Genomic DNA, 8,772 nt, shown 5'->3' with positions numbered 1-8,772 from the left:
TTAACAAAAATGGTCTTTACGAAAGAATGAACTACAGAATTCCTATATGAACTTTAAATATTATTTCATATAAATCAACATTTACTCTTTCCAAGAACCATCAGTTATATCAAGCAATACAATTAAAGCCTCCTAGTTTAAATTTTGAAGTTGAAGTATTACGACAATGAAATATATTATTACTATGCAAACAAACAAAAACAACAACAACACGCACACACATATATATAATCTCAAATACATAAATGGTTCAAATGTATCTAATTCCTTGGGAATCACAAACTTGAGGGAAGTTTAAACATATAATTTAATCCCTTCATTTCCATAGTGAGTCCAGAGAAACCTCTTTAGGCAATTAATGGCAAAACTAGGAATAGAATCCTGGTCCTAGCTATTTTATAAGATAAAATATGTACTTCTATATCTGGATATTTTGTGCTATTTTGGGACTTGTGAAATATGACATACTTATGTGCAAATTGTGAACTTCTCATGAGTAGCATCTACACTCTATTTCTCTTGATTCAAAATATCCAAAGTTGGTAGTTCCTTCTATAGCATAAATAGAATGCTGCTAACAAAGAGACCTTTCCATAATAAACTAAAAATTCTGGAAAAAATAAAATTTTAGCTACTTGAAGTTTTGAGAGAATTGACAAAAACAGGCATTTTTTTTTTTAAAGGAAACTGAAACATGAAGGCAGTTACCTACAGAATGTGAGTTACCCCTGTTTGAGGCTTTGTCCCAAGGACAATCAAAGCTGGCACTGTGCAAAGTAGCTAACATGCTGAGACAAATTCAGCCATCTTTCTGTTCAGATAAACTAGCCATCTTTCTGTTCAGAAGTTACTGAGGAAGGCAGGGATGCTAGAGCGTGAGAGCAGAATATAAGAAAGCAAAGAGTCAGATAAGCCAAACACCATATTCTGTCTATAAACTTTGTTCAAATCTCTGGCTGAATCTTGGATCATACATGTGCTAAGCTGAAAGAAAATGGTGTGTATTGAGATCTAAGCTGCTATCCACCACAGGTAAGGCAGAGTTTGCTGCTTGAGTGTAACCAAGTTAACTATGTGCTAAAATAAAAAAACACTGACACTCTTCAGAGGAAAACAACCAAATCCAGAATCTTCATAATGTCCAGGATACAATCCATAATCATTCAACATATGAAGATTAAGGAAATGGGGTCTATTCCCAAGTGAAAATATAATCGACAGAGGTCAACCCAAAATGATCCCATTAGAGGTCCTCACTAAATTTGTAATAATTAACAAGCTGTAACTCAGTTCCCCCAACATGCATTGAAGTAAGACAAACAACTCCCCTCATAGCCTATATGCCTGAAAGCACAACACTTCCCCAAAGGTTGAACAAAGAAACCACATGGATATGGGGGTAAAGTGAAATAAAGACCTTCACTCCCTCCAGATCAAAGCACCACCTGCTCCTCCAGCATTCTAAGAAAACAAAACTCCCTTATCCACCACCCTCTAGCCATACAAGGGAAAATTTTCACTTCTAGGGCTTCCTATTGGCCTCTGTACCATACTCAAACCCTTGACCCCTTTCCATCAACTATCATTTCCCTGCCTACGAATGTACTATATAAATTCAAATCCCCCCTTTCCAGAAGCAGGCTGAAGTCTTTCTCCAGGCCCCCACCATGCCGGTGGGGGGTGGTGGCTGAAGTCTATTCTTCAGACCCCCTCCATTGGGAGAGCTTCCCTAAAAAATTTCTGCCTGTAATCAGTCTCCATGTTCTAGTGAGCATTTCCCCTTTTTTCCAACAGATCCAGATGTTGGAATTATCATACAAGGACTTTAAAGCAACTGTTAAAACTATGATCAGTGATATAAATGAAAATTTTAGAACTAAAAATGCAATATCTGGAAATTTAAAAAAATATGATGGGCAAAATAGCTGCTTGAAGATGACAGTGAGAAAGTCAGTCAACCTGAAGATAGAACAATAAAAATTATTAGTGTGAAGAAGAGAAAAAAAAGGCTCAAAATAAAGTATTAAGAGCCTCAGGGACTTATAAGTACAACATCAAAAGGGTAACTGAAATTCCAGAAGGAAAAATGAGAATGAATGGAACAGAAAAATATTTGAAAATTAATAACTACACACTTTCCAAATTTAATGAAAGACATAAATTTACAGGTCTAAGCAGGAACCTGAAACAGGATATAAAGTAAGAAAACCAAATTTGGAGATACCATGATCAAAATGCTAAAGACCAAAGCAAAAATAACCCAAAGAGCTTTGGAACATACAAAGTACTTAGATTTTTGTTGATTTTAAGAATATTCTGAAAATATAATGGAACTGGAAACACTTCTTGTCTTGAATTTGTAAATTAATTTTATTTAACTACAGTCCATAAACACCCAAAATATACTCCCACTTCCCTTCTCACTCTTTCCTTCCGGTAAACCCTAATCTACTTTCTGTCATGTCGATTTGTTAATTTAGACATCTCTTATAAGTAACATCATATAACATTTGTCCTCTGTGTCTTGCCTATTTTCCTGAGCACAACATTTGAAAGGTCCTTCTATGTTGCCACATGTGTCAGAACTTCATTCTTGCTTATGGCCAAATACTATTCAATTGTGTGTGTGTATCACACTTTGTTATCCATGCATTTATTGATGAGCACTTGGGTTCTTCTTACTTTTGGCTATTGTGAATTGGCATACAAGTATCTATTTGAAACTCTGTTTCCAGTACTTTAGGATAGAACTAGAAGTGGAATTGCTGGATCATATGTTAATTATATATTTAACTTTTTGAGGAGCAACCATATTGCCTTCCATAAGTGGCTGCACCATGTTACAATCCAATAAAAAACATACTAGAATTCCAATTTTTGCACATCCTCACCACCTGTTATTTGCCATTAAAAAAAAAAAAAAAGCCATCCTTGTGATATAAAGTGGTATGTCATTGTGGTTTTGATTTGTATTTCCCGAATGGTTAGTGATGTTGAGTGTCTTTTATACAGTTATCAGTGATTTATATATCTTCTCTGGAAAATGTCTATTCAATTACTTTGTCCATTTTAAAATTGGGTTGATTGTCTTTTTGTTGTTGTGTTATAAAGTTCTTTAGATGTATGGTTTGCAACTATTTTCTCCCATCTGTAGGTTGTCTTTCTTGAAAAGTCCTTTCATGTATAAAAGTTTTAAATTTTGAGCAAGTTGAATTGATCATTTTTCCTATTGTTGTTTGTGCTTTTGGTGTCATATCTAAGAATCTATGATAGGGTCCTAGATCATGAAGCTTTCCCCTATGACACCTTCTTAGAGTTTTATAGTTTTAGTTTATAGTTTTAGCATTTATGTTTATGTCCTTTATCCCTTTCGAATGGATTTTGTATACGATGTGAGGTAAGGTTTTACTTCATTCTTTTGCATGTATATATCCATTTTCCCCCAACACTGTTTGTTGGGAAGACTATTCTTTTCCCCCGCCTCAAAACCCTAAGCTAATGTATTTAAGACTAAGTCAGCCCATTTCAAGGTATTTGCTTGAGTTGCCTAGGAAACTAAAACATGTGCCAATTCCACACATTAGGGGAAGAATAGTCTCTTCAACAGTTGTGAAAAATGAATATCCATATGTACAAGAATGACAGTGTAGACTCCTACCACACATCACACACAAAGATGAACTCAAAATGGTACTACAATCATGGCAGTTGGCTCTGGAGCTCAGTGCCTTTTCAGTGGGCCCTACTTTGGAGTTTGTGTTCCTGAGTGTGATGGAGTTGAACTCAGATGTGAACTTTGTACACAAGCCTCTTTTGCCACTTTTACTGAACCTGTGGTTGGCACTGGGGTTGTTATATACCCAGGAGACTTCAATCTCTGGGCTGGCCATGTGCCAGCTGGGCCCTGAGCCTCAGCAGAGTTGCAGCTCCTATTCTTTGGTTTGTTGGACTTGCATAGTTCAGCTAACAGCAAGGTGAAGATGGTCAACCACCACACCAGAGAACCGATAGTGCCTACAACTCCAAGCAGGAGAATCACCTCCATAAACCATGTGGGATCTAAGCCCCCTCTTGATATAGAGGTGTAGAGGACATCACCAACCCAGGGTCCACAGGATGGAGGAATAAAATATGGAATAGGGTGAAATTACTGATATTCCAGTATAGAACTATTGTGACTAGTAATGGAAGAAACTGTAGCACTGATGTGGAGAAAGCGGCCATGGTAGAGGGTAGAAGAGATGAGAAGTGGAAGCAGTTTAGGACTTGGAGTTGTCCTAAATGATATTGCAGGGACAGATGCTGGACATTATATATCCTGCCATAACCCACTAAATGGACTGGGGGAGGGTATAAACTAGAATATAAACTATAATCCATGTGGTGCAGCAGTACTCCAAAATGTATTCACCAAATGCAATGAATGTGCCACAATGATGAAAGAGGTTGTTGATGTGGGAGGAGTGGCTGGGGTGGGGTATGGGGTATGTGGGAACCTCTTATATTTTTTAATTTAACATTTTTTGTGATCTATGTATCTTTATAAAAAAAGACAATTAAATTAAAAAAAAGAAAAAACCTATAAAAAGCAGAACTTTAAAACTCCTAGAAGAAAACATAGGGAAGCATCTTTAGGGCCTTGTGGTAGGCAATGGTATCTTAGACTTTATACCCAAAGCACAAGCAACAAAAGAAAAAAGTAGAAAAAGGGGATATTCACAAAATTAAAAACTTTTTTGCATCAAAGGACTTTATCATGAAAGTAAAAGAATAATCTACAAAATAAGAGAAAATACTTGGAAGCCACATATCCAATAAGGATTTAATATCCAGAATATATAAAGAAATCCAACAACTCAACAATGAAAAGATAAACCAATTAAATGGGCAAAAGACTTGAAGAGACATTTCTCCAGAGATGATATACAAATGGTCAAAAAGCACATGAAAAGATGCTTAATATCATTAGTCATTAGGGAAATGTAACTCAAACCCACAATGAGGCAACATTTCACAGTGACTAGAATGGCTACTATTGAAAATAAAAGGGAGGGAAGCAGACTTGGCCCAGTGGTTAAGGCGTCTGCCTATCACATGGGAGGTCTGCGGTTCAAACCCTGGGCCTCCTTGACCTGGGTGGAGCTGGCCCATGCGCAGTGCTGATGCACGCAAGGAGTGCTGTGCCATGCCGGGGCGTCCCCCACATAGGGGAGCCCCACGTGCAAGAAGTGCGCCCTGTAAGGAGAGCTGCCCAGAGCGAAAGAAAGTGCAGCCTGCCCAGGAATGGCGCTGCACACACGGAGAGCTGACACAACAAGATAACACAACAAAAAGAAACACGATTCCCATGCCTCTGACAACAACAGAAGTGGACAAAAAGAAGAACTTGCAGCGAATGGACACAGAGAGCAGACAACTGGGGCAGGGGGCGGGGGAGGGTAGAGAAATAAATAAAATAAATCCTTAAAAATATATAAATAAAAGGGAAATAAGTGTTGGAGAGGATATGGAGATACAGCAACACTTGTTCATTTTTACTGGGAATGTAAAATGGTGTAGCCATTGTGGAAAGAGCTTGGTGGTTCCTTGAAGGGTTCAGTGTAGAGTAATAAGACTCAACAATCGCACTCTTAGGAATATACCCAAAAGAATTGGAAGCAGGGACTCAGACATATTCACGTTCTTGTTCATAGCAGCATCATTCACAATTGCTAAAAGATGGATGCAACCAAAGTGTCTGCTGACAGGTGAGTGGATAAACATATAGAATGGAAATATTATTCAGTCACTTCAGAAATGATAATCTGATCCATGAGAAAATATGGATGAACATCAAAGACACCATGTTGGGTGAAATAAGCCAGACACGAAAGGACTATATTGTATGATCTCATTTATATGAAATAAATAGAATATGCATATTCATAGAGTGAAAAGATAAAATAAAGGTTACGAGGGGCCCAGGCAAGATAGGAAATGGGGAGTTAATGCTTAATTTGTCCAGAGTTTCTGTTTGGGGTTACAGACATATATTGTATGATCTTGCTTACATGAAATAGATGGAAGAATAAATTTCATAGAGACAGATAGTAGATTATAAGTTAACAGGGGCAGAGGTAGGGGAAAGAAGGAGTTATTGCTTAATGTGTACAGAGTTTCTGTTTGACGTGACTAAAAATTTGGCGTAATGGATATCGGTGATGGCAGCACATTACTGGGAATATAATTACTATTGAATTGTGTACTTGAAAGTGGTTAAAATGGGAAATTTTGAGTTGTATATATGTTATAATAAAAAATAAAACATATTGAAGATTTTATATATTTTCAATAAACCCTTAATATATATTGTTGTGGACCTTTTCTATACCTTTTCCAACTCTAATAATTGTTTCCAATATCTATTCATATTACTGAGTGCAAGCCTGACCTATTGTTCCTAATTGTTGCATTATATACTCTTTAATAATGGTTCTCACAATGTAATCTACATAACACCTGTGGTCCATAAAAGACCCTTTCAAGAGGTCAGCAAGGTCAAACTGTTTACAGAACAATCTTCACTTTTTCACCTTGTTGACATTTACACAAATGATTGAAAAGCAAAGGTGGATAAAACTACTAGCTCTTAACACAAGGTAGAACTGACATGTACTAACAGTCATTGTATTTGTGATAGTTATAAGACATTAATTTATCAAACTTGGTAGATTATGGTGTCCAGTTTTGTGGTCAAGCAAGCACAGCCTGAATTTTTACTGCAAGAGTATTTTATAGATTTAAATGATCAGTTAATTGATTGTAACTATGGTTTATTTCATCTACAGTCAACAAAGGAGACTGCTTTCAGCAATGACAGAAGTCTCATCCAATCAGTTCAAGGCCTTAAAGGGAAAATTGATTTTAGCAGTCAGAAAGAAGAATTTATCGCTCTTCTTCAGCCAGCCAGCTTCTCCTGGGGAATTCATTGCAAGTTTCATTGGAGTTCCCAATTTGCAGCCTGCCCTATAGAATTTGGATTTGCCAATCCCCGTGGTCATGTGACCCACTTTCTATATTAAATCTCATAATACATACATAGCATAGATATCCTGTTGGTACTGTTTCTCTGAAGAACCCTAATACAGTACTCTTTGGTGATATACCCTTAAAGTTAAAAAATAGTGTTTCTCTTAATGCCTTTGATAAACAGTATATGTCACATAATATTCTGGAAGACCAAATGGGAAGTATATAAAGCCCTTCTGCTGTATATCAAAGTTGAATGATTGTCTTAAGGAAAATCATTTGTTGCAAGGTAAATTAGCTGCTTTTTTCATTAACACCATTTTTACTTGAAAGAATGACTGACAAAGTATGGTTATTCAGAATTAGGTATTTGACAGACTTTTTCTCAAAAATGAACAGACTATCATTTCAAGGAAAGTGATGAACATTATTTTTGTGAATGATAAAAATTAAATATTTCAAGCAAAAATTAGAATTTTAGAAAACTCATATCAGCCACAGGAGTTTCAGCTTCCCAACACTTGACTTAAGATCATTGATGACAGTAAAGAAAAGTGATTGTATAATAACATGTACCAGGCTTGGAAGATCTGCATAATTCAGTGAACGAATACTTTCCAAATGATGATTTTGTGATATTTTATTTACACATGTGTAAAACATCTATTCAAAGTATAATACATACCAACTGATTTCTATATACTAGTTACAAAATGTTCATTGATTTGGTTTCAGATTGTACATTGCAACTAACTGTATTTTTTTCAGATTTTAAAAAAATCTCCCCTTCCCCTCCCTGCCCCAGTTGTCTGCTCTGTGTCCATTCACTGTGTGTTCCTTTGTGACCACTTCTATCCTTATCAGCAGTACTGAGAATCTGTGTTTCTTTTTGTTGCGTCATCTTGTGCGCACACACAGAGAGCTAACTGTATTTTTAAACAACTTTGAGGTATGCCATACAATAAATTGCACATCTTTAAAGTATACAATTTGTTAAATTTTGAAATATGTATACAGCCATGGAAACATCACCATAATCAAAAGAGTCAATCTATCACCACCAATTCTCTGTGTAATCCCTTCCACTCACTTTTCCCCATTTTCCCCATCTGCAAGCAACCACTGTCTGCTTTGTTACAATAGATTCATTTTGCCTTTTCTGGAGTATTATAAAAATCATGCAGTATATACTTTTAGTCTATATTCCTTTTTTCACCCTAATTATTTTGAGATTCATCTATGCTGTTGCATGTATCAACAATAGTTCATTTTTAAAAATATTTGAACAGTATTCCATTGTATGTATTTATCACAAGTTGTTTCTTTACAAATGTTCATGGACATTTGGCTGTCTTTCACTTTTGGCCTACAACAAATTAAGCTGCCAAGAACATTCATAAACAAGTCTTTGCATGGGTATTGTATTTCCCTTTATGTAGGTGGGAGGGTTATAAATAACTGGAGTAGACTGGCTGGATCATATGGGAGGTGTGTGTTTAGCTTTTTGAGAACTTTCTACAGTTATTGTTTTCTATTTTTTCCAAATGTTATTACCTACTTCCTCTATTCCTGCTTTATTTAGGATTAAGCAATTGTATTTTATTATTCCATTTTATCTTCTGTGTTGGCATACTGCATTTTGTTTTTTGCTGCATTTTCATCTTTGTCAATTTGTTTTCAAATACTCATTTTCTGTCAAATATGAGTGGCTTTATCACTGTAAGGTAAGGAGACAACACAACTACAAGGTTTACTTTGTATACA

Source organism: Dasypus novemcinctus, chromosome 17, assembly GCF_030445035.2.
Source record: "Dasypus novemcinctus isolate mDasNov1 chromosome 17, mDasNov1.1.hap2, whole genome shotgun sequence".
Taxonomy (NCBI): Eukaryota; Metazoa; Chordata; class Mammalia; order Cingulata; family Dasypodidae; genus Dasypus; species Dasypus novemcinctus.
Note: the sequence above shows the minus strand (reverse complement) of the source record.